Source organism: Sus scrofa, chromosome 13, assembly GCF_000003025.6.
Source record: "Sus scrofa isolate TJ Tabasco breed Duroc chromosome 13, Sscrofa11.1, whole genome shotgun sequence".
Lineage (NCBI taxonomy): Eukaryota > Metazoa > Chordata > Mammalia > Artiodactyla > Suidae > Sus > Sus scrofa.
This window is the reverse complement of record NC_010455.5, coordinates 114,985,060-115,012,191: the sequence shown is the minus strand read 5'-3', so window position 1 is coordinate 115,012,191 and position 27,132 is coordinate 114,985,060. Positions and strand designations below refer to the sequence as shown.

Here is a 27,132-nt window from a genome sequence, read left to right as displayed (position 1 = left end):
ATCTTAATTAAGAAAAAAACTTATATTGAATGAGAAAATTACTAAGAATTCCTGGTTTAACATTCGATGTCTTTCCAGTTGCTTGCCACGTCTCCTGATACCTCTCTTTGTGTAAACATTAGTTGTCCACTTGCTTTTGACCTTTTGACTTGTAGATGCTAGATACTTCTAGAAGATGCGGAGGTCATCAAATTCTGGTTCTTGCCTTAGCGCTGGCCTAGGTCTGGGCTTACTTTATGTTCTTCACTTTTAACCTTTCAAGCTCTCCATGACCTAGCTGCTGGCCATCTGCCAAAGGTGTACTAGCACCTGTGGTTTCAGTGTTAATGTAGGAATTGATGTTACTAAGATCCTGTATAGGCATTTGCCAGCCTCTCTCTGGCATGTTATTAGCGCCGGCTCTTCTTCACTCTTGCGTATTCACATGGTTAACTCTTTCCCAATATGCAGGCTTTGTCTCCTAAATGCCATCTCCTGTGCTTATCCTTATTAATATTTCTGTCCCAAGCCCCCACTGCCTAGTTTGGGGAAGTTAAACTGCTGTTTACAAAAGGATATGTGATGGTATTTGTTTATTTTTCCACAAAGCAGTATTGATGTGTTTGGTCCAGGTTATGAGAAAACACCACTTCATGAGGTCATTGGTGTATCCAGGATCCTCTCATCTTGTTCTGTCTGTTATGCCCAAAGTATTGTCATCATCTAAATAATTAAAACTGGGTTGTTGCTGCTTTCAGTTTCTAGCCAATGAGAAGATGAAAGGGAGCATGGAGGAGGTCTAGAACTCAAAGTGACACACTTAATTTCCTTCCCTGTTTCATTGGTGAGGACGTAATCACATGGCCACACTTGTTGCAAGGGAGTCTGGGAAATGTAGTTAGATGGGCATCTGTGTGCTCAGGACACCTAAATCACTGTGTTATCACATGACCTTGTGTTTTATTTTCTTCACAGCACTTATTATTATCAGAAATATTTTTAAACTCAATTTTATTGTATTTATAGTTGTACAATGATCATCACAATCCAATTTTATAGCATTTCCATCCCAAACCCTCAGTCCACCCCCCCTCCCCCAGCACCCAACCTCTCTCCTTTGGAAACCATAAGTTTTCAAAGTCTGTGAGTCAGTATGTTCTATAAAGAAGTTCATTGTATCCTTTTTTTAGATTCCACATATAAGTGATAACATATGATGTTGGTGTCTCACTGTCTGACTAACTCCACTTAGTGGTAATTTCTAGGTCCATCCATGTTCCTGCAAATGCCATTATTTCATCCCTTTTTATGGCTGAGTAATATTCTATTGTGTACATGTACCACATCTTCTCTATCTACTCCTCTGTTGATGGACATTTAGATTGTTTCCAGGTCTTGGCTATTGTGTATAGTGCTGCAATGAACATTGGAATACATGTATCTTTTCCAGTCATGGTTTTCTCTGGGTAGATGCCCAGGAGTTGGATTTCTGGATCAAATGGTAATTATATTTTTACTTTTCTGAGGAATCTCCATACTCTTTTCCACACTGGTTGCACCAATTTACATTCCTACCAGAAGTGTATGAGGGTTCCCTTTTCTCCACACCCTCTCCAGCATTTATTGTTTGTAGAGTTTTTGATGATGGCCATTCTGGCCAGTGTAAGATGCTACCTAACTGTAGTTTTGATTTGCATTTCTCTAATAAGTAATGATGTTGAACATCTTTTCATGTGTTTTTTTTTTTTTTTTTTTTTTTTTTTTTTTGGTATTGAGCTGCAGGAGGTTTTTAAAAATTCTGGAGATTAATCCCTTGTCAGTCTATTAATTTGCAAATATTTTCTCCCATTCTGTGGGCTCTTTTGGTTTTGTTTAGGGTTTCTTTTGCTGTGCAGAAACGTTTAAGTTTGATTAGGTCCCATTTGTTTATTTTTATTTTTACTGTCATTACTCTAGGAAGTGGATCTGAGATGATATTGCTGTGGTTTATGTCAGAGAGTGTTTGGCCTATGTTTTCCTTGAAGAGTTTTATAGTATCTGGTTTTACATTTAGGTTTTTAATCCATTTTGAGTTGATTTTTGTGTGTTGAGAAGTGTTCTAATTTCATTCTTTTACATGTAGCTGTCCAATTTTCCCAGCACCACTTACTGAAGGGACTGTCTTTTCTCCCTTGTATATTCTTGCCTCCTTTCTCATAGATTAGTTGACTGTAGGTGTGTGGGTTTAATTCTGGGCTTTCTATCCTGTTCCACTGATCTATATTTCTGTCTTTATGCCAGTACTATATGGTTTTGATGACTGTAGCTTTGTAGTATAGTCTGAAGTCAGGGAGCCTGATTCTTCCAGCACCATTTTTCTTTCTTAGGACAGCTTTGGCTATTCTAGTTGCCTCTAAACAAAATTTAAAATATTTTGTTCTAGTTCTATGAAAAATGTCCTTGGTAATTTGATAGGGATTGTATTTTATCTGTAGATTGCTTTGGGTAGTATAGTCATTTTGATAATATTGATTCTTCCAATCCAAGAGCATAGTAGTTCTTTCCATTTGTTTGTGTTCTCTTTGATTTCTTTCATCAGTATCTTACAGTTTTCAGAGTATGGGTCTTTTGTCTCTTTAGGTAGGTTTATTTCTAAGTATTTTATTCTTTTTGATGTGATAGTAAAGGGGATTGTTTTCCTAATTTCTCTTTCTTCACTTTTGTTCTTAGCATATAGAAATGCAGTCAATTTCTATTTATTAATTTTGTATTCTGCAACCTTACCAAATTCATTGATGAGCTCTAACAATTTTCTGGTAGCATCTTTAGGATTTTCTAGGTATAATATCATGTCATCTGCACATAGTGATAGTTTTACTTCTTTCTTTCCAATTTGGATTCCTTTTATTTTTTTCTTCTTCTCTGATTGCCATGGTTAGGAATTCCAAAACTATGTTGAATAGTAGCGGTGAGATTGGATGTCCTTGTCTTGTTCCTGATCTTAGTGGGAATTCTTTCAGCTTTTCAGCATTGAGAATGATATTAGCTCTGAGTTTGTCAAATATGGCCTTTACTATGCTGAAGTTGGTTCCCTCTAAGCCCACTTTCTGGAGGGTTTTTTATTAGAAATGGGTGTTGGATTTTGTCAAAGGCCTTTTCTGCATCTATTGAGAGGATCATATGGTTTATATTCTTCAGTTTGTTAATGAGGTGTATCACACTGATTGATTTGCAGTTACTGAAAAATCCTTGCATTCCTTGCAAATCCCACTTGATCATGATGTATAATCCTTTTAATGTATTGTTGGATTTGATTTGCTAGTATTTTGTTGAGTTTTACATCTGTGTTCATCAGTGACATTGGCCTGTGATTTTTTTTTGTCTGTGGTGTTTCTGTCTGGTTTTGGTATCAGGATGATGGTGGCTTCATAGAATGAGTTTGGGAGTGTTCCTTTGTCTGCAATTTTTTTGGAATAGTTTCAGAAGTATAGGTGATAGCTCTTCTCTAAATGTTTGAGAGAATTTACCTGTGAAGCCATCTGGTCCTGGACTTTTGTTTGTTGGAAGTTTTTTAATCACAGTTTCAATGTCAGTACTGTGATTTGTATATTCATCTTTATTATTTTGTCTTGGTTTAGTCTTAGAAGATTGCATTTTTCAAAGAGTTTGTCCATTTCTTCTAGGTTGTCCATTTTGTTGGCATATAGTTGCTTATAGTAGTCTCTTATGGTCAATTGTATTTCTGTGATGTTCCTTGTAACTTCTCCTATTTCATTTCTAATTTTATTGATTTGAGTCCTCTCTCTCTTTTTCTTGATGAGTCTGGCTGAGAGTTTATCAATTTTATTGATCTTTTCAAAGAACCAGCTTTTTGTTTCATTGATTTTTGCTATGGTTTTCTTCTTTTCCATTTCATTTATTTCTGCTCTGATCTTTATGATTTCTTTCCCTCTGCTGACTTTGGGTTCTGTTTGTTCTTCTTTCTCTAGTTGCTTTAGTTGCAAAGTTAGATTGTTTGAGCTTTTTCTTATTTGCTGAGGTAGGCTTACATTGCTATAAACTTCCCTCTTAGAACTGCTTTTTTTTCATCCCATAGGTGTTGGATTGTTGTGTCTTTGTTGTCATTTCTAGGTATTTTTTAATTTCCTCCTTGATTTCTTCAGTGATACATTTGTTGTTTAGTAGCGTGTTGTTTAGTCTCCATGTGTTTGTGTTTTTTGCACTTTTTTCTTGTTGATTTCTAGTCAGATAGCATTGTGGTCAAAAAAGATGCTTGATATGATTTTAATTTTCTTAAATTTACTGAGGCTTGATTTGTCACCCAGAATGTGATCAATCTTAGAGAATGTTCCATGTGATCTTGAGAAGAATGTGTATTCTGTTGCTTTTGGATGGAATGTTCTATAAATATCTATTAAATCCATCTGTTCTAATACATCATTTAAGGGCTATGTTTCCTTGTTGATTCCTTGTCTGGATGACTGTCCATCACTGTAAGTGGGGTGTTAAAGCCCAACTATTATTGTGTTATTATTATTTTCTCCTTTTAAGGTTGTTAGCAGTTGCCTTATATATTGTGGTGATCCTATGTTGGGTGCATATATATTTACAATTGTTATGTATTCTTACATTGGTCTTTTTATTATTATGTGATGTCCTTCTTTCTCTCTTTTAATATTATTTAAGATCTATTTTGTCTGACAGAAGTCTTTATACTCCAGCTTTCTTTTGATTCCTGTTTACATGGAATATTTTCTTCCATCCTCTTACTTTCAATTTGTGTGTGTTTCTTGAAGACAGCATATATATGGGTCTTATTTTTGTATTCATTCAGCCAGTCTATGTCCTTTGGTTGGGGCCTCTAGTCCATTTACATTTAAGGTAATTGTTGATATGTATGTTCTTATTGCCATTTTATTAACTTGCCATTTTATTAACTGTTTTGGATTTGTTTTTATTGGTCTTTTTTCTTCTCTTCTTCTCTTGTCGTTTAATGACTATGTTTAGTGTTGTATTTGGATTGACTTTTCTTATTTGTGTGTGTATCTATTGTCTATTTTTGGTTTTCAGTTACCCTGAAGTTTTGATGTGGAGTCTGTATACATACAAGATTGTTTTAAGTGTTGGTCTCTTAATTACGAGTGCACCTCCAGTGTCTTGCATCTGTACCCTCCTCTCCTCATGATTTCTGATTTTGGTAGCATATTTGTGCATGGATGATTTCCTACCTTTACTGGCATATGTACTATGCCTTTACTGGTGAGCCTTTTCATTTGTAATATTTTTGTTTCTAGTTGTGACCTTTTCTTTTCCACTTAGAGAAGTTCCTTTAGTATTTGTTGTAAAGCGGTTAAGTGGTGCTGAATTCTCTTAGCTTTTGCTTGTCTGTAATGCTTTTGATTTCTCCTTCAAATATGAATGAGAGCCTTGCTGGATAGAGTAATCTTGGTTGATGGTTTTTTCCTTTCATTTCTTTAAGTATATTGTGCTACTTCCTTCTGTCCTGCAGTGTTTCTGCTAAAAAATCTGCCAATAACCTTATTAGCATTCCTTACTATGTTTTTTGTTTCTTTTCCCTAGATTTTTTCGATATTTTCTCTTGTCTTTAATTTTGGTCAGTTTGCTTAATGTGTCTCAGGGTGTTCCTCCTTGGATTTATTTTATATGGTAACCGTTGTGCTTCCTGGATTTGAGTGAGTGGTTCCTTTCCCATGTTATGGAAGTTTTCATCTCTTACATCTTCAAACATTATCTCTGTCCCTTTCTCTCTCTCTTCTCATTCTGGCACCCCTATAATATGGATGTTGGTGCATTTAACATTGTCCCAGAATTCTCTTAGACTTTATTTCCTTTCAATCTTTTTTCTCTCTTTTCTATTTGACATCATTGATTTCTACTAGTCAATGATTGATTCTACTTGTCAATTTGATTTCTTCTACCTCACTTATTTGTTCTGTCTCTTGTATTCTGCTGTTATTTGCTTCTAATGTTTTTATTTATTTATTTATTTATTTTGCTTCTAATGTTTTTAACTTCAGTTATTATATTTTGCATCTCTGCTTGCTTAATCCTTAAATCTTGTATTACTTTGCTTAATGTTTCTTAAAATTTATCAGTCTTTGCCTCAAGTTTATTTCCAAGATCTTGAACCATCTTTACTATGATACATCTAAAGTCTTTTTCATGGAGGTTGATAATCTCCAGATCACTTAGATGTTTTCTTGTTTTTTTTTTTTTTTTTTTCCTAATCCCTTATCTAAGTCATAATCCTCTGCTTTTTCATTTTGTATATATTTTTGGTGTGGACTCCTTTTTTGCAGACAATAGAGCTGTAACCTCTATTTCTTCTGATGTCCACTCCCACTTGTGGCTGAAGCTGACATAAGGGCTTGCTGTAGGCTTGCTGTTGGGAGGGACTGCTGCCTGCCCACTGGCAGGTGGAGCTGCTTCTTATCCCTCTGGTAGGTGGGGCTTTGTCTCTGGGTGAGATTATATGCAGCTGTGTGCCTTGGGGTGTCTTTAGGCAGCCTGTTTGCTGATGGGTAGGGTTGTGATTCCACTCGGATTATTGTTTGGCCTGGGGCTTCTCAGCCCTAGTGCGTGGGGCTAGATTTTTCCAAAATGGCCAGCTCTATAGGAGCACATGCTGATGATTATTCCCAAGACCATTACTTCTAGTGTCCTTCCCCCACAATGAGCCATATTCATCCCTTATTATCCCAGGAGATCCTCCAAGAACTATAGTCAGGTCCGACCCAGATGCCTATGCAGTCTTTGCTTTGCCCCAGGACCCAGTGCACATGAAAGCCTGTGTGCACCTTTCAAGAATGGGATCTCTGTTTCCCCCAGTCCTATGGAGCTTTTGCATACAAGCCACACTGGCCTTAAATGCCAAATGCTCTAGGGGCTCCTCCCAATGCCAGATTTTCCATGTGAGGACTTGACATGGTGCTCAGAACTCTCACTCCTATAGGTGAGTCTCTGTGATACAGTTACTTTCCAGTCTGTGGGATGCACTCTCAGTGGGTATGGGGTTGCTTATATCACATATCACCCCTCTTACTGCCTTGATGTGGCCTCCTCTTTGGCTTCTGGAGTAAGATATCTTTTTTGATAGTTTGCAGTCTATTTGGTTGAAGGTTGTTTGGCAGTTGGTTGTAATTTTATTGCTTTTATGGGAGAAGGTGAGCTCCAGTTCTTCTACTCCACCATCTTAATCCTGTCTCCAGAAATAATTTTAAATTAATGGGTTAATTTATTTTTCTTGTTTACTCTCTCATTAGAATATAAGATCTGTAACAGCAGAGCCACATTCTACTTTTATCTTTGCATCTTTAGTGCATAGAATGGTGTTTGGCATGTAGAAAGTACTCACAAAGGTTTGAGGTTCCTCAGACTAGGAGAACCACTGGCTAAATATGAAAGCTACAAAGTTTTCATAAGTGATGCCTCCTTTTTTTACATCATCTGAAGAGTCCACACCTCAGGTGGGGTAGTCAGGGGGTCAAACTTGAGATTGTATGCTGGAGCTGCATTTAATTGAGTTCCTATGTTCTTAGAAATGACAGATCCCATCTTTAACTGGAAATGTTTGATCACTGGCTCCCAAAATGAACATCTAGGTTGTTTGGTTAATTCCATTTATCAGGCATACTTAAATCAGGGAAGTACCTCATGGCCAAATGTGTTGCAGAATACTGATGTCATGTATGAAAGATGGGGGCAAGATTTCAGTTTCCACCATGGTTCATTCTGCTTGCTGGGGATCGACTTTTTTAGCAATTAGACCATGCTCTTTCTGTCTGAGGTCAGCCTCAGGGCCTGCCAGAAATGTACAGATCCTAATGACAACCCCCTTTTGAGGGAAAGAGAAAAGTTTTTTTGCTTTTGTTTTTTGTTTAAAAATCAGATCATCTCTATTAGCATCTCTCCTGCCTTCCCCACTCCTGTCTCTTCAGCCTTACCATGGCCCACATAGGTCAGCACTTCTATTTCCTTGCCTTATACTCATCTACATCTTGTCTTCTGGTTTGTCCTGATTTCATCTGGTCTTAACACCTCATCTTATATTCATTCTTCACTGATGTTTATCATTCAGATGTTGAAATAAAATTGCAAAGAGGAGATTAATCTAGACTCCAAGCTCTATATGATTAGGAACAAAGTCTGTCTTATGCAGTATTGTATACCCATTACCTAGCAGGCCTGCCATAGAGCAGGTAAACAAAAATGTAAACAAACAGCAGCATGAAAAGATATGCATTATACTTTGAGAAAAGTACAATGAAGGAAATGCAGAATGCTAAGATGAAGTGGAAAGAGTGCTCAGAGAAGATGTCTAAAAGGTTAATCTTTAGGATACAAAGGGAAGGTATAAGAAAGGAATCTAAGGTGATATAGTACAGTGGCTTAAAGTATAGTTTGGATTCAAAACCTGGTTCTATCATTTATTAGTCTGCTCAGTCTGTTATAATGAAATACCATAGACTTGGTGGCTTGAACAACAGACATTTATTTGTAATAGTTAAGGAGTCTGGGAAGTCCCAGATCAGGGTGCAGGGTGATCTGGCTTCCATAGAGGGCATTACTCTTGGCTTGCAGATTATTGCCTGCTCACTGTGTCCTCACAAGATGGGGGGATGGTCACTCTCTGTCTTTTTCCCTCTCCCTACCTCAGGCTGCTTTTTAAAGACACTAATACTACCATGAGGACTCATCCTCATGACCACATCTTAACCTAATTATCTCCCAAAGCCCCATTTCTAAATACCATTATATTTGGAGTTATGGCTTTAACATATGAATATGGAAGGGTCCCAATTCAGTCTAAAGCATTATCTGTAGCAAATTGTTCAATCATTCTACTTCATTATGCTTTTTTTCCTCATCTATAAAAGGAAGATAATAATAGAACTTACCTCATAGAATTGAGTATTCAATGAGTCAGTGTTCTTAAAGCTCTTTTAAAAAGAACCCAGCCACACACATAGTAAGTGCTATTTGAAGATTTGTTAAATAAATAAAAATAAAATGTGTGCCGAGCAGATGGAGTATGGACAAAACTTCTGAGGAGGCATTGACTCAACAATTTTTGAGCCCAGGAAGGTAGCTGGGATGAGCAGAACAGTGAGTAAGGGCAGAGAGAAGCTTGAGATGAAGTGGAAGAGGGGCCTGGGGGCAGAACCTGTTCAGACCTTAAGATCCTGATAAGGGACATGTGTGCTGTTGTAAATAAGACAGGAAGTTGTTTTATTTTAATGAGAAAATTTAAAGATGAGATGTACTTTTCTTAAAGGAGCTTGTATGATTTGCAGAGCATGGATTATAAAAGGAAAAGAAAGGAAGTACAGATAATTACCAATAAGGCTATTGTTATAGTCTAGGCAAGTGTAATTATGTACGTAGGCTGTAACAGAGTAGTGGTGACAATCTGGGGAAAAATTTGAAGACTTGAGTGGTATTTTGGAGGTCAAATTGATACAATTTATTGAGTGAATGGAGGAAAAGGGAGGTGTGAGAATCAAGGCTGATACCCAGATTTCTGATTTAAGTTCTTGACTGTAAAAAGATGTCCAAGAATTAGTTGAAGAATACCCCTGTATTTGATGAGTTGAGATACTGGACAGTGGGAATCAGGACTTCAGTTTTAGATCTGTCCAACTTGAGATATGTATGTGGAATACTTAATTCCATTTTGTTTATACAGGAGTTTGGTGGTGAGGTATGAGCCAGAGATTACTTGGCAGAATGAGCTACAGGTGGGTCTAATTTAAAGAATGGATGAAGTCACCTAGAAATAGTATGAGAAAAAAAATGTTGACAGGGGTTGGGGAGGATTATGGGACAGGGTTTGGGATGCAAAAATATGGTCAATATAAAAAATTTTTAAAAACTCTTTTTCTGTTTTTTTTTTTCTTCTTCTTATTAAGGCATTGTTGATTTACAATGTTCATCAAGTTCTGTTGTATAGCAAAGTGACCCTATCACACACACCTTTCCCTGTGCTTTACAGTAGGGTCCCATTGCACATCTGTTACTTTTTCTGTTTTTTACTATAAAATTTTCAAACATACAAAAATTTAAGCAAGGCTACCTGGTCCAATGAACATCTACATGCCTACTACCTATATTCAACAATTGTTAATATTTTGCCATATTTTGTTCATCTATTTACCTGTCACTGTATCTATGGTTATATTTATATTTATGTTTATCCATACATATCTCTCCAAACTATTTCAAAATAGGCTGTAGATATTATGACTCTTTATCCCCTAATATTTCAGCAGACACCTCCTAAAAGTAGATAATTGTTCTGCATAACCACAATGCCATTATCATATATAAGAAAACTGGCAAAAATTTACTAATATAGCATAATATCTGATTTATATTCAAATTGACCCAGTGTTCCCCAAAGTATCTTTTATACATTTAAGGTTACCAACATTTAAATATCAGGTAGACAAGCAGACACTATGAAAGGGAATAGAAAAGTAAGTGTTTCCATAGAAAATAAGGCAGAAATGCTAGGTTTTAGGAAGGCCCAAAGAGAAGTGATTTCAAGGATGCTAAATCTGTATAGCTCTTCAGCAGTTAGGTCTTTTGTCTTAGAAAAGTTCAGTCTAAGGCTATTTGAAAGGCATTGAAAAACATGACTTACTGATATCCCTTCAGACTAATGATTTATGATAAATTATGTGTATTCATGTCCCAATTGATTTGATAAAGATGAGAGGAGATAAAAATCCAATGCTATTTAGTGAAGGATTGCAAACTGACTTTGCCTATTGGCTTGTACTTTATCCTTCTGTTCAGTAGTTCTATAATGCTTTTCTTCTGGTAACTGACCCAATTTTTATAATTCTTCTCTTTAGATTTTTCATTTCCTGCATTTTCCATTAAATATGCCACTAATTTAATGTTATTTACAATCCCAGTTCTTTACTCCTCTCACCAATTAGAATGGCCATATAATTTATCTTTCAAATTGGAACACTTTTATTTTTTTTTTATTTTTAAATTTTTTTTTGTCTTTTTGTCTTTTCTAGGGCCGCACCTGCGGCATATGGAGGTTCCCAGGCCAGGGGTCTAATCGGACCTGTAGCTGCCAGCCTATGCCAGAGCCACAGCAACATGGGATCCGAGCCGTGTCTGTGACCTACACCACAGCTCATGACAACGCTGGATCCTTAACCCACTGAGAGAGGCCAGGGACCGATCTCACAACCTCTTGGTTCCTAGTCGGATTTGTTAACCACTGTGCCACGATAGGAACTCCTGGAACACTTTCTAAAGCAAAAGGGGCACCATTAATAGTGACACAGAGGTATAGGTATAAAGTAGACTGTTCCAAAGAAACTAGTTTATATGTTTGCCCTATCTGTGGATAAATTGCCTTCCCCCTGTCTTTTCCCCTCCTCTCTCATTCTCTCCTTTATAACTGAGGCCTCTTAATATATCAAGAATAGAAGACTCCCAGGAATCTTTTATTGAAAAACAATCTTCCCATATAGCTTTCAAGAAGTCATGACCTAAAATGCACTTAACCACAAGCTTTCAAAATTTTAAGCACTTTTCAATGGTTTCTAGCCATATCTTACTTTTTCTAATATTTCTGATTTCCAAGGTTTTCCTTCCTTACAAATTTCTATCTAGTACATCATTTATGGAATTTCTTCATAGTTACTTTACTTTGACTAATGTTCAAGAGTCTCTACAAAGCCCTTGACTAAAAAATACACAAGATATACTTTAAATATCTATTACCCTATTTCATGTAACTGATGGATCATATCCTTGCAGTAAAGGATTATATTCTTATAGTAAAACAGAAGTCAATTTGATGGAAGCAAAATTGTGTAATGTATTTGAAAAAACCTTGTATCTGGTAAGCTGACCAATGACTACTTGTTGAGTGAACAAATAAATGAATGAGCCAAATTGTAGTGTATTTGTTTTCTTAAGTTGGTAGAACACTAGACTAAATTCTTTCCTTTTCCTATAAGAAAAATATCAAAATTCAAAGCTGACCACAAAAGGAAATTTATACTTTCCTTCATCCTTTTTTTACCAGGAGTACTCCTTTAATTTTGTTTTTTTTTTTTAATCAATGAATTTTATTACATTTGTAGGTGTACAGCAATCGTCACAACCAAATTTTACAGCATTTCCATCCCAAACCCTCAGTGGATCCCCCTACCCCACAACCTGTCTCATTTGGAAACCATAAGTTTTTCAAAGTCTATGAGTCAGTATCTGTTCTGCAGAGAAGTTCATTGTGCCCTTTTTTTAGATTCCACATGTCAGTGAAAGCATTTGATGTTGGTGTCACATTGTCTGACTGACTTCACTTAGCATGGAGTTGATAAAGAAGATGTGGTACATATACACAATGAAATATTACTCAGCCATTAAAAGGAAAGAAATAACGACATTTGCAGCAACATGGTTGGACCTAGAAATTATCATGCTAAGGAGTACTCTTAATTTGAATCAAAATAAGTAAACAGGAAATACTCCTAAGAGTTCCAAAAGCAGTGGATTTTGGGGTTTCCCCTCAAAGTAGGATTAAAAAATGTATCATACTATTACATTCTGTTCTGAAACATGACTTTGAGGTTTTTTTTTTTTTTAATTTTGTAGTTTTCATTTTCTTCTGTCTTTTTAAAAAGACTTTATTTTTATAGAAGTTTTAGGCTTACAACAACATTGAGAGAAAGGCTCAGAGACTTCCTTGCCACATACCTACTGCCCCCACATATGAACAGCCTCCTCCATTATCAACATCACTCCTCAAAATGGTACTTTTTTTAAACCAAGGATGAACATGCATTGACAGATTGAAATCATTCAAAGTCCATTATTTATCTTAGGGTTTGGACAAAAGTATAAATACATATACCCTTCTTTATAACACCATACAGAGTATTTTCATTGTCCTAAAACTCCTCCATACTCTGCCTGTTATTTCTCCCTACCCTGCTCTCTGTAACCACTGATTTTTGGTTTTCTCCATGGTTTCTGCCTTCTGAGTGTTTTTTTTTTTTTTTTTTTTTTTTAATTGTCCTCAATGGGTCTTTTCCTAATTAATTTTGAAGGACTTCAATTTTGAAGTTGTCTATTAGGACTCAGTATCCATTCATTCCCATGGTGTTCTGTGTTCTCTTTACTGCAGGGGCTGGTAAGCTAAACGCTACATATCATAAGTTCCCTTCCTATTAAGCTTCCGGGTATGATTTAGATTCAATCAACAAATTGTGCTCATGAAATTTAGGAGACAAAAGAGAGGCAGAGGCTGTTTTTTTGCTGCTGAGGTGGCTGCAGCATGTTGGATGGATATCTTTACTGTAGCCAAACTCCATGTGCCAGTGGGGAAGATACTGTCTTCATGGATGCAGAGGCAGCAGCAACAATACTCTCTATCCTCCCTGGTTTCTAGCCACGGGTGGTGTGACCCTGGAGCTGGTAGTCCAGTGATCACTCCTTGTCTTCTCTACTCCTTCCAATAATTTGTAGGCACTGAATTTCTGTGTTACACCCCTTTCTGAATGAGATCCCTAAAGGGGCTTTGGTTTCTTAAACTGAATCTTTAGTGATATCACTTTATGTTATTCAGTTTTTATATAGGGAACAATTTAAAGAAGCAGTTCTCTGTTAAAGATAGAAATTGGTTCTAAGGTTTGTATACTTGTAGTTTGTGTATTTATAAACTATACTCTGAGGACCATTTCTTATTGTTAAGCATTCCAGTTCATAATAGAAATTTTATTCTTGGCCCTTAAATTTTTTCTAGAAAAAATTTGTACAATTTAAGGCACACACATATACATTGTGCATATCTATACTCCTAAATTACTCTCTACCAGGGTAATAGAAATGAATAATTGCAGCAACTTTATATGAGAGTTGAGGTAGGAGTTCCTGTTGTGGCTCAGCGGAAACAAATCTGACCAGCATACATGAGGACGCAGGTTCGATCCCTGGCCTTGCTCAGTGGGTTAAGGATCCTGCGTTGCCATGAGCTGTAGTGTAAGTTGCAGACATGGCTCAGAGCTGGGGTTGCTGTGGCTGTGAAGTCATCTGGTGGCTATAGCCTGGGAACCTCCTTATGCCACAGGTGAGGCTCTAAAAAAGAAGAAGAAAAAAAAAAAAGATTTGAGACAGTTTTATTTTGATGGAAGAGAAAAGTAAAGGAGGTCAAAATATGGTGGACCACAGGGAAGTGTGTTGGCAAGCAGCATGCTGTGTTGGGCAAATTGGACCCGTAATATCCTCAGGCATTGAGAATAGAATGGTATGTCCTATCTTTATGCATCTATCTATGTATCCATCAATCCATGCATGGATCCATCCACCTGTCTATAGATCTATCAATCATCTATCTACCTCTCTCTCTGAATATATATGTATGTGTGTATATGTACATGTATGTGTATATGTCTAAGTGTCCCTCTATTTAGATAAATAGGTAAATATCTCTATAACAATTTTTGCCTCTCTCCCTCTGTGTTGATTACTTTGATGCTTAAAAAATAATCAAAACTCAAATTCTTAACTTTTTCTTTTTTGGGTCCCTGCCAGTGCCTTGAGTAGATGCATCAGATCGGGAGTCCTTGGTGCTCAAGTAAAGATCTAAAACAACTCGTGTACCTGTTGTGATGGACGTACAGTGATACCTTGAAGAGAGTTTTTTACCAGGGTCACATTATTGCCTGGGTCTAGCCTCAGCCAGCTGGGAATGATCACAGAAGGAAAGAGGAGGAAGAGTCCTTTAGAGATGTCACAGATCAGCTCTATTAAAATCTCTGTGTGCATCAATTGCTTATGGAGCAGTTGTCTGGCTGTATTTTCCCTGTTAATTGTATGCATTCCTTTCTAACTTGTACTTTAGTGAGCTCTCTCTCTCCCTTGCTAAAGTTTTGATAAATTTTACCCCCAAGCACCTAGCAGTATACTGATGACTGTCTCTCAAAACAATTTTATTGAAAAAAAGAAGAAATGAATAAATGAAATAATGAAGATAATACATGCTACCCTAGCACCTTGAAATTCCTCCTCCACCATCACACCTATATGTATAGATCAAATATAGCTCAGTGTGTCCTGAACTAGTCTTCAAGACGTGTGTGTTCTTTTTTGAAAAATGTCCTTTCCTGAATTTTCACTGTTTCATTTCTTGTTTTATAGAGGAAGAGTTGGAGATAGATAGGAATGTATTTATAAGGCAGCAAATACCAAAAATATGTAAGATGTATTCATATTCTCATTGTTTTAAAAAACAAACAAAAATATTCTAGTGTCTTGGCATTCATGAGAGCAGTTCCCTTGGAATAATTAGATGTGATTTTCCTAAAGCTTTTTCTTTAGCCATTTATCTCCACGATTTCCTACTCCATCTTTTTTGAATTAAACTCAGCACATTGTTTTTCTTAACTAAAAGGTCAGGCTTTCGATCTGATTATTTCAGTGGAATTATCAGCCAATGACATCTCTATTTTTCTACAAATATTGATTTTTCTAATTTTCTTTTCTCTAAATATATCTCAAAGAGAATAACTTTTAAGGTAGTCTTTCTCTTAATACCAGGATTGCATTTGATAACTTTAAGGTATATGGGGAAGATGTTCATATGCTACATGTTTATATGCTACATGCTTATATGTTACATGTTTATATGGGGAAGATGTAGCTAATTCACTTTTTGTCTGCTATCTACAAGTGAAGTTCTTTGAATGCTTACACAGTAAAAAATGTTTATGACGTGTACTCTCAAAATATATTATGGTGTATTATAGGTTTCTTAAAGATTTTTAAAACTAAAGGAGACTCAGAGGCTATTTCTGCATATTTTCAAATATCTGGTTATGGAACAAAGACTTTACTTAGTAGGTTTTAAAAAAATATTTGCCAATTTAATCGGGAGGGAATCTGAAATTTCCACCAACTTACCATATAATTTTAAGATTCCCTAATTGGTGCTTCATAGTTGAAGCACCCTTGGTATGTTTCAAGAGACAGCAGTTTTTTTGAATGTTAGTAGGTGTTACTCAAAGAGGTGACTGTGGTCAAAAAAACAAACAAACAAAAAAACTTTAGGCAGGACAAAACTAAATGGGCTTTTTACTTAAGGAAGTATCAGAAACTGTAACAGGCTCCTGTGCTCTGTTTCTCCTAGAGGGACATAAAATTCACAGATGTTCCCAGGTATTTGACATTAAAGAACACGCTTTCTTCACAGAGAAATTTTGTGGAATTACCTTCTTCAAGACACGTTTTATGATTAACGTAGACTAAACAGTTGAGATGGACAAAGTGAATTGTTGATTAAAAAAAAATTTCAAAATAATAAGATCAACTGATGTTTCTTATCTTCTTTTAACCTTTTAAGCATCATATGGATAACTGACACACACTCTTCCTAAGCAGCCATGGGCAGACAGCCACTTACTTCCCTGAGTCTCACAGAGGTTCTAAATCAATTTGCAATTTGTTGCTGCCTTCATTTCTTAGTAGAGTCAATAGTGGGCAAGAAATCCATCTCTTAAAACACTGGGCACTGTTGACAATATCAGGAGAGACTTTCTTACTGGGCTAGTGTTCAGGAGGGTGGAATGTAGAATACTGGGATATTTGTGGAATAAAGACTTCCTAAATAAACTCTAAATTATATAAGCATCTCTCAAGCGTGGGTGCTGTGTCAGTGCTGTGTGAAGTAGGTAGAAATGTAGATGGTGAGCCCTCTTCTTTATCAACCTTCATATGAGCCTTACTGTTCTTTAAGGAAATTCTGATTTTATGTTCTTTTACTGTGTTGATTTCCTTAACCATCTTCTCTGTCCTTTATCAGTATTCTCTTTGTGTTAGTTAATTTAAAAGGAAGCAGACATTAGGAGTGCAGGAGAATAAGAATTCTGTTCTAAACATTCAAACATGAGTGCTCCACTAGATGTTAAAATGGAGATGTTAAAAAGCTTTTGGACTGAGATATCTAGGGTTGAAGTACAATTTGGGGCTGGCCATATACACTTTGGAGCCACCCAGCATAAAGATGGTGTTTAAAGCATGCGATGAGTGGAATAACCTAAATATATAGTGGGGATAGGGCAGAGGAGAGGCTCAAAGACTGATCCTTGAGGGTAAACCAGATTCAGAGATCACAAGGAGGAAGACAATGGATCAAAAGAGGCAGAGAGAAGTGACCAGGATTTTGGAAGGAAAAACTAATATGCTATGGGAAACCAAATGGAGACCGTGTTTCAGGAAGGAAGAAAAATGTCATGTCAAATGCTCTGGAGTCAAGTAAGATGATGTCTAAGAATGTTCTATTGGATTTGACAATGCTGGGGTCATTGGGGACATTGAGGAAAGCAGTTTCCATGAAGCAGGGTGTCCTCTTTATATTGCTAGCTGTGGACAATATATAAACTGGTTTTCCAAGGGGGTCAGTGTATTGGCTTCAGCCAAAGATTGGCCCCTTATTTTGTATAAATGTCTTTGGATCAAATGCTACTTGTTTAGTCCATGTAAACATTTTGTTCCTTGTTTGGTGACTGCCGGTAGATTGACTAGAGATAAAAGGAATTAATTTTGTGGCTAGTTTTCTTTTTTTTTTTCTCTTCTCTGTAATCTTTTGATTTAAACTTAGTTCATGTACCCAGAGGGTATGATGGATGTGTGATGAAAAGCTGTAAAGTAAACATTTGAAATGAAACCCTGAGTTTTTCAGATTGTTTTTTTCATTTTAATGAGACTTTTTCTTTGGCACCAAAGCACCACTGTTTCTTCCTCAGCTGTTTTCTTGTTAGTATCATGGTAATAAAATAAGTTTAATTTTATACACTTCTATATGATTTTTTTTATTATGGAGATGGCTTTATGTTATTCCAATTCTTCCTTCTGAGAGTTGATTTAAACAATCACAAGGAGGTAGGGTAATACAAATGCTATCATGTCCATTTCCTAGTTTCTAGATAAGCTACAATTAAGAAATTAGAGCGAGCTAATTATCTGTCCTAATATAAAATATCTCCAGGAAAGGAGATTAGATATGTACTAGGAAATTGTAATAGCTTTTCCTGAAACATTCAAGGTTTCTAATAAATATTGTAATTCCAATTTCAACTGAACTGAGGTCACACTAAGCAGTCAAGAATAGCTTCTCAATACCATTTGTATGTTCTATATTTTTCCTCCCTCATATTTTAGTCTGGGTGTCAAAATGGAGAAAATGAGATAGGTTGTTTCTCCCTTTGTCTCATTTTTTGGAAAATAATGCAGCCTGACCATGAACTAAGCTTTTCAAGGTCACCACCTTCTATGCCTGTTTCTTCATTTGCAAAACAGCCTTTGTTATGTCCTCTGAGTGTTAAGAAGTCTGACTACTTTACTAGGCTCAGAAGGACCCTCCCTGTCTGTTGTCTGCTTGTACTAGGAGTAAGTCAGTTTGCTCTGTTTGTGATTTGAAATCTATAAAAGACAGACTGTTGGATGTATTTGTTATTTGAATTCTGTGAGGAAGTTTAGGGAACATATATCCAGCTAACTTCAAGAGCATTTGCTGTTAGATGCAAAGCTTCATCTTTAATGTAACCAAAAACCTCCTACTGATATTAGCTTTTCTTGCTCCTTAACATTTATCATGGCAGCGCCTTTGAGCAAACCTCTAATGCAGTTTCAAAAGATAAAGAAGCTGCAAAGTCGACTTAATACATTCTCTTTTTTGGGGTGAGCTGTGAGATTATGAGATAATTTGCAAAATAGCATTGCCTGGCAGGACTGATTTTGGACACATACATTTTCGACCTCAGTGATTTCTAGTTTTGATTACAAACAAGTCTCCAAAGGAGTAGTCAGATTTTGTCATTTCCTATCCTGTAGATGGCAATGTTGCACTTGAAAAATAAACAGATAAATGCGTACAGAATGTCTAAGTTTCCCAGATGCAGCATTACTTAATAACCAGTGAACAGGAGCTTTAACGCCAACTTAAGGTATACTGTTCGGAAAACATATTTCAGATGTAGAGTATGTGTGGAGTGGATAAAGATCTGTAAGTGCCAGCATTTACATTTTAAATTGTGCGTGGTTTTAGAGAATGTTTTGTTTAACTGTGCTCTTTTTCCTGAACTGCCTCATTTTTCTTTAATAATCCTTTGTTTCAGAGCTCACACTTTGGTTGCTTTTACATTGCTGAAAGATGAAGAAAAATGATCATTACTAAAACCTACTGACTTTTAAAATTTGCATGATTTAGTAAACCACCATAGAACCAGGCAGACAAGGGACCCAGGTATAAGCATTTGTAAGGTTCCTGCTCTGGTTTCAAGGGCAGAATGGCTCTCCCTGGGCCTGTGCCCTGAGAAGTTCAGCACTGCGCTTGAGGGGAGTGCTTTCTCAAGCAGCTCATTTTCTTATTCTCATTCAGGGGATTCAATTTCAAAAGCAGGCAAGAGAGACAAATGAGAAAGTTGTCTTTAAAATATAAACCCTCAATAAGACAGATATGCTAAATCACTTGCTTTTAAATGGAAATGATAATTCAAATGTATGTAAAGGCAAACTTACAGCAGGAAAATGTAAACTGTGAATATCAGCTCTAGAAACAGTGTTTTACCATTTGGACCTAAAGGTGCCTTTTTTTTTTTTTTTTTTTTTTTTTTTTTTTTTCATGACCATAGACGGAAGGCACATGAAGAAACAGAATCAGCGTCTTGTTCTGGCCCATTTTCCTTCTTAAACCGTGAAATCCCTGACACTATTATTATTGCTCAGCATATATATTTCTTGGTAAATTTAATACAGGCAAAGAAACAATTATATGCTCTTTGATAAGAATGGGAAAAGAATAAAAGTGGACTGGGATTGTGGCAAGATTTTGAAAATGTGATTTAAAATTTTTGGTGTAGGAGTTCCCGTCATAGCTCAGTGATTAACAAACCTAACTAGTATCCATGAGGATTCGGGTTCGATCCCTGCCCTTGCTTGGTGGATTAACGATCCGGCATTGCTGTGAGCTGTGGTGTAGGTCACAGATGTGGATCGGATCCCATGTTGCTGTGGTTGTGGTGGTGGCTGGTGGCTGTAGCTTCGACTGGACCCCTAGCCTGGGAACCCTCATATCCTATGGGTGCAGCCCTAACAAAAGACAAAAAAGTAAATAAATAAAAATTTTAGTGTAGTATCAAATTGAGTGAGAATGACCTTCCCTAGGAATAGAATATGTGCTAGCCTTATTTTTTTCTAAAACATGGCTTTGGTTACTGAATACTAATTTGAGCTGTTAGAAACCTCTGATCAGGTGTTGTGGCGGCTGTCAGCAGCCCAAGGCCGGAGTGTATCAGCTCTTGTGGCAGCCCTATGGCCAGTGTACCAGCTCCAGTGGCTCATCTGGCAAGAAACCAAGCGAGCACTAGGAGAGTTGGAGAACTCAGGTTTATTACTCAGGTTTATTACACCAGCAGGCTCAGAGGAGATTGTGCTCTGAAGTCTAAGCCCCGAAGAGGGGTTTCACCAGGCTTTTATGGGCTAGTTCTTCCAGGTCAGTGCTTGGCGGACCAGAGTGAGAACTGGCAAAGAAATAGATGCGGGAGTGAGTTTTACAGAAGCAGATGTGTGGGGGAGGGGTGGTTAGAGGTAGTTGGCTGGGTTAGGGGCAGTTTGGCAAGGTTTTGCTTAGTCATCATGGCTGGGGTGTCTCCTTACTACCTTTTTGTCGGGACATTTTCCCCTACACAGGAAGATCCTGTCGTGGCTTAGTGGTAATGAACCTGACTAGTATCCATGAAGATGCGACTTCTATCCCTGGCCTCACTCAGTAGGTTAAGGGTTTGGCGTTGCCGTGAGCTCTGGTGTAGGTCGCAGATGCAGCTTGGATCTAGTGTTCCTGTGGCTGCAGCGTAGGCTGGCAACTGCTGCTCCCATTCCACCCCTAGCCCAGTAACTTCCATATGCCACGGTGTGGCCCTAAAAAGAAAAGAAAAAAGAAACCTCTGATCATACTCTATTTAATTGTTTGTTGTGCTCTTGATTCCTTTCTTTTACAAATTCATTGATCTCACAAAAGGAGAAGTTGTGCAGAACACAGGTGTTGAGGTTGGAGAGCCCTAAGGTGACACTTGGCTCTGCCCACCTCAGCCTGGTGACTTAGTATAAGTCACTTTATTATGATGAACTTCAGTTTTAATCAATAATAGTAAAACTATCTGAACCCATTTCTTAGGTATTTTGGCTCATAAATCCTATTCAATGAATGATGGCTTTTATAGTCTCTTTTCCTCTGAGAAAAAAAATCTTTTCTCTCTTTTTGGCAACAGAAACATTACACAGAAAATATTCAATGAATGTTTGCTAAAATGAATAGCTGAAATAGTGAATTAATTATTGAAGAAAGGTTGTTCAGTGACATTCGTTTCAGAGAATTCCCTTCAATTTCTTTCTCTAGACTCAAGCCTAAGACAAGATTAACCGTACCTCAAAGGTCTGTGATTAAATCATACAAAGAGAGGAAGCAAAGCAAAAGAAAGTCAATATATTTAAAAATTTATTATAGCATGTCAAGTAGAAACACAGGATTTTTCCTATTGAGGGGAATGTCTAATGAAGTTCATACAGGGCTATGAATTCTTCACGTTTTGAATGGGAGCCCATTTTGGCTTTTGCATTGTGACTGGGAAAATGAGCAAGACCTCAAGTTCCATATCAAAAGAGAGGTTAATAATTTGTTCACTGGTATGTATATGTGTGTTTTTACTTTAGAGCAAAGAGACTGCTAGGGTTCTGTTCTATATGCCAGTAAGTTTAGAGAGCTTTACAAAACACACAGAAAACACTGCTGAAGTATCTGAAAGCGAAACATTTGGGTCTAACAAGATTTCAGAGGATGCAAATCTTTGTAAATTAGTTTTTTACCATGAAGTGAATGCTTCAGCTAATGATCACAAAATAAATCTAATCCTATAAAACTTGTGGCCCAGCTGAGACGTCTGTGATTAAAAATTGGATTCCAGATACAAACTCCTCTTCTTTTCTTGGGTTCAGTGAATTTTGTGAAACAGCCTGCCAATAAGGAATAATGCACATGAATGACTTGCTTTTAAGTCAAAAACAGAAGGCAGCCTTTTTAACTTTTGAAAGAAAACACTGTCTCACATACCTGCTTGATATCTAGAATACATTCGTTTCTATCAATAAAGATCCCTGAATATCTCTAGTATTGAGAGAATGCTTACCTGATATCTGATATTATATTAAACAACTCACATGGTTATCTTTCTTTTTTTAAATTATTTTATTTTATTTATTTATTTTTTTGTCTTTTTGCCATGTCTTGTGCCACTCCCACGGCATATGGAGGTTCCCAGGCTAGGGGTCTAATCGGAGCCAGAGCCAGAGAAACACAAGATCTGAGCCTCATCTTTGACTTCCACCACAGCTCACGGCATCTCCGGGTCGTTAACTTACTGAGCAAGGGCAGGAATTGAACCCGCAACCTCATGGTTCCTAGTCGGATTCGTTAACCCCTGCGCCACGACGGGAACTCCATCACATGGTTATCTTTCCATGGTTACCTTACCCTAATAGGTAAATGCTTTTATCATCACCCTTATTTTAAAGAGGAGTAGACTGCTGGTGGAGTTAAATTAGTAGTCTACTGTTTTTAGCCTGGAGGTGATATGCTTGGCTCCCAAATCCAGGATTTGACCACAGCTGTGGTCCAGAGACTTGATTCTTGACCATTCTTTCTCTTTAGCAAATACTTTTATGTGGAATGCTTGTCAAAGCTCTAGTTGAAGGAGAGAATCTTGAGCAGAAGCAGCATAAGTCTATGTTTCTTAGTCTGGGGTATTTTTGTCTCTATGATTATGTTTCTTCTCTCTCTCTGGTCCTATGTTCCTTAGTCTGGGACATATTATGTTTCTCCAGAGGTTATATTATGACCTAGAATGAATATAACATGCCTCCAGCATGAATCATTTTACTTTAATATTGTGGGATATAACATTATTACTATTGCATGATTGTGGCATGAAATTATTTCCAGTGGATATATTTGAAAAATACCTGCAATTTAAAAAAGTTTTCATCTTATTCTCTATGTTAACATAGACTTAAAGACCAAAAAGTTGCATAGCTTAGCTATATTCTTTTGGTTCTTTTTGGAATTTTTTTTTTTTTTTTTTGATCTTTTTGCTATTTCTTTGGGCCGCTCCCGCGGCATATGGAGGTTCCCAGGCTAGGGGTCGAATCGGAGCTGTAGCCACTGGCCTATGCCAGAGCCACAGCAACGCGGGATCCAAGCCACGTCTGCAACCTACACCACAGCTCACGGCAACGCCGGATCGTTAACCCACTGAGCAAGGGCAGGGACCGAACCCGCAACCTCATGGTTCCTAGTCGGATTCGTTAACCACTGCGCCACGACGGGAACTCCTCTTTTTGGAATTTTTATTGAATTCTGTTGAAGTATGGTATGCTCAGCTTTCATGGTGGTCTAATATAAGAGAATTTTCTCTGGCATTAAACAAACACAGAAACTGCTGTTCAGGTCTTCATTCATTACCTTGTCCAAAGCCCCTTGTAAAAAATTCTTTATGAGAAATTCCTCCAAGGGCAGGGAAGTTTCCTGATGAGTTCACTATCTACTTGATGACATTGCACTCTCATTTGATCTACTATGATGATGTTGCACTCTCATTTGATCTGGACTATTAGGAATTTAGAGTTAAGGTATTAGATCATTCTTACATTTTACCCAGTCAAGACTTCATATGATTTTTCTCTTTAGTTCTCTGCTGCAGTTCTTTTTAAATATTTTATCATGGGTTAATTGTCTTAGGTTTCTTTACATGGTTTTACTACGAATTGTCTAAAATTCTCTTTGGCGATTAAAAGTCTACAAAAGGGGTGAGCAAGAAATACAAGTAGGAAGAAATGTTGTAGGGAGTATTTTTTTTTTCCAGTACATGTATGTAGAGTTTTCTTCAATAAACAATATAAAATTTCAATGTATACCTGACATCTTTTTTGCTACTTCTAATTTCTAATGCCTAGATAGTACAGTTGTAAAATGACCTTCCACAAACCAGACTTGAAAATAAAAACAATTGGTTTCTGCACTATTAAGGTTTTGATTGTTTACAACCATGTAGGTGAAACTGACTCTTTAGATAGAATAAGCATTAACTATACATAGTAATTCTAAAAAAATCATAAAATTATGATAAAAAGAAGAGAGATTGAGTATTTTGCATTTATTATTGTGAAGGCTGTGTATCATACTGTTAATTTTCTCTGTCCTAGGAAGACATTATCCACAACCCAAGGGGGCAACATAGCTTTCTACATTTTTCTCTAAAGTTTGCATTGTCCAGCTCAAGTTATAGAAAATACGACATGTTTACAATAGTATGCAGATGTTTCTACAACTGTGTGTTAGCTAAAGGGAAAAATTTCTTCGCCTTTAAACCAACTTGTATTCTAAAGTCCTTGACTCAGTTATTCTTTTTCCTTTGTTTATATTTATTCAATGTATAATTAAATCCTACTGATTTTCCAAAAAAGTAGTGATTCCCCACCTGTTGCTCAAATTGTTTAAATGTACCTTGTTTAGGAAAAAAAATATTATAAACTTGCAAAACAAGATAATTCCAAAAGATGCAACAGAAACCAATTTGAAAAATATCATGACATTGGAGGATGATTGAAATAAGTTGGTATCTGTCTGTGTCATCACTGCTTCATGAAACTCTGACTCATTTCATTAGTAGAAATATCTATCCAGGAAGTCAATAAAGAGTGCTGAGAGCATTTGTGAAATGCCATTGACTTTTGCAATTGCAAGAAATCCATCTCCTTAAACATGAATTGTGCTATGTATGTGTCTTCCAATAAACATTCCCTGTCAAATAATTTCAATGTCAGTAAGTAGAATGGAACATGAAAATCTCTTGTGTCTATTCTTCCTTTCAGAACAAAAACTCTGACCTTGTCACATCTATAGAAACTTAATATACCTGGAAAAATTCAATATAGATCTTTTGGCTAGACCCGTAGATTTAGTTTATATTTTGGAAACTATTGCAAAGGTAATTTGACATCTTTATTTAAAAAAATAGATTAATAATTGCAGGAGCCATGTGAATGAAGTAATCTTTTTCAATCAAATTCTTGTGCCTTTATGGAATGACTATTGTGTCTTTAATGACTTGGAACCATTTTCCTCTTCCTGGAGAGGACATTATGTTTTTGTTAGACTGTGATTTTTTTACCCTCAGTTTTTTCTTCCTCTCCTAAGTGTCAGAAATGTTCTGAAAAGAGAAAACATAGCATATCTAAGCCATTTTCTCAGAATATATTGTCTAGAGTGTTTTTGTCCTATGTTTTTTGTTATTATCTTTACTTAGGCCAATATTCCTTTATATTTTTTATGTATTATTCCTTTCAGTACATTTGGAAATTGGGGGTATTTTCTTTATTTTACAAAGGGAGAATGTGAAGTTACAGAAAGAATTATTTAGAATTGTGTCCTATTACCTCAAAGAACACATGGGCAAAAGATTTAGAGGGTTATTGGTTGATCATAATAAAAGATTTTGGAGTTGACTCTTGGCATTTCCAGCCTTTGAAAGAACCCTTCAGAAACTTAAGTTATAGCTAACTCCTATTTTCCTTTATAGAACAGCTTGAATTTCACTGTTTCTGGGAAGTTTTTTTTTCTTGGAATGACTTCTTTCCCATTCACAGTGATATCTCTAGTGTTAAGTGGCTTGAAAATAGAGATTATCACTTATTTGATTTTGTATCTTGAGCATCCAGCACAGTTTCTGACATTAAGTTGACATAATGAATAAACAGTTTTGGACTTTTTTGTCCCCTACCTCCCAACCCAGCATATGGAAATTCCTGGGCCAGGGATCAAGTCTCAACTGGAAGCTACAACTTATGCCCCAGCTGCAGCAACACTGGATCCTTAACCCACTGCACCACAGTGGGAACTCCTGGGCTCTTTCAAATATGTGATTTGGAAAGATATTTGGAGTTCCCGTCGTGGCGCAGTGGTTAACGAATCCGACTAGGAACCATGAGGTTGCGGGTTCGTCCCTGCCCTTGCTCAGTGGGTAAATGATCTGGTGTTGCCGTGAGCTGTGGTGTAGGTTGCAGATCCTGCGTTGCTGTGGCTCTGGCGTAGGCCGGTGGCTACAGCTCCAATTGGACCCCTAGCCTGGGAATCTCCACATGCTGCAGGAGCGGCCCAAGAAATAGCAAAAAAAAAAAAAAGGAAAGATATTTGAAGGAAATCTATTTGTGGTATTTTAATTTATTTCACTTAGTTTTGATATTTCCTCCAAACTGGTACAGAGTTATCATGTTACATGGTATAATATGTGTACAGTTTCTATAAAAGACAATTTATTTGAAAGCCCCTTATTGAATATGAATGCATTTCTTAGGATCACAGGAAAGATATTTTGCAAATTTATTGCTGAAAAATTATTGAATGTCAATTTCTACCTCCATTTTATTTCTTGTAGTATCAAATATCTGAGTGGTAGTAATATTTATCTTTTTCACTTTACTGTTTCCATGGAGGTTTTAGATAAGAGCCTAACAATCAATTGAGTTAAAATGAAAAAGAAGAAAATGCCAAGTGTTGTTGAAAAGGTGGGACAAATGCAACACTCAGGCACTGTTGATAGGGATGTAAATTGATATAAAATATTTGGGAAACTTGTTTGCTAGTATCTCCAAAGCTGAATATAGACATGCAGTGTGACCCAGCAATGCCATTGTTAGGTAAATACACATATTCATCAAAATATAGACATAGGAATATTTATAGCAGCCCTATCTGTAATAGCTCTAAATTAGAGATAAGCCAAATGTCCTCAACAGTAGAATGGATGGCTGTTGTATATAAATATAGTGAAATATCTGTACATCAATTAAAATGAGTGAAATACAGCTACATGCAAAAACATGGAGGAATCGCACACACATGACAATAATAATGCTTAATGAAAGAATCCAGAACTGAATGAGTACATATCGTATGATTCCATTTATATAAATTTCAAGCACTGACAAAATAAATCTGTGGTGGTGGAAGCCACCATGGTAAGAAGGAGGGCATGAGGAGCGCTTTTAAGGGGTTGTCTATGTTCTATTTCATAAGCT

At 36.7% G+C, this 27,132-nt stretch overlaps 1 long non-coding RNA gene across 2 annotated transcripts in view; it reads left to right on the top strand.

Annotated features, from left to right (window-relative positions):
• Positions 1-27,132, top strand: part of LOC106505747 — a 616,219-nt gene that overhangs the window by 269,239 nt on the left and 319,848 nt on the right. The window contains exon 3 of one of the 2 annotated variants that reach the window (XR_002337754.1): positions 14,542-17,671. The exons of the other annotated variant lie outside the window; for it this stretch is intronic. This is a non-coding gene — a long non-coding RNA (uncharacterized LOC106505747). Of the gene's footprint in view, positions 1-14,541; positions 17,672-27,132 lie in introns of those variants that run through there. 2 annotated transcript variants of the gene reach the window in all.